The sequence below is a fragment of the Propithecus coquereli genome, unplaced genomic scaffold (assembly GCF_000956105.1).
Source record: "Propithecus coquereli isolate 6110/MARCELLA unplaced genomic scaffold, Pcoq_1.0 Scaffold74, whole genome shotgun sequence".
In the NCBI taxonomy this organism is placed as follows: Eukaryota; Metazoa; Chordata; class Mammalia; order Primates; family Indriidae; genus Propithecus; species Propithecus coquereli.
Window position 1 is genome coordinate 4,487,933 of NW_012153507.1, and position 327 is coordinate 4,488,259.

Sequence of the window (327 nt, forward strand, 5' to 3'; positions counted from 1 at the left end):
TTTTTTGTTCTGAAATTTACTTTGTTTGATATTAAAATAGCCACACTAGCTTCATTTTGATTACAGTTATTATGATAATATCATTTTCCATGGTTTTACTTTTAATTCATTTGTGTCTTTATATTTGAAGTTTGTTTCTTACAGGCAGCATATAGTTGAGTTTTACCTTTTAAAAAATCTAATTTGACAATCTCTGCTCTTAATTGCGGTTTAGACTATTTACATTTAATGTAATTATTGATACAGTTAAGCTTAAATCTATCTTTGGGTGTTTATTTTCTATTTGTCCCATGTGTTCCTTGTTCCCTTTTCCCTTTTTAACTGCTT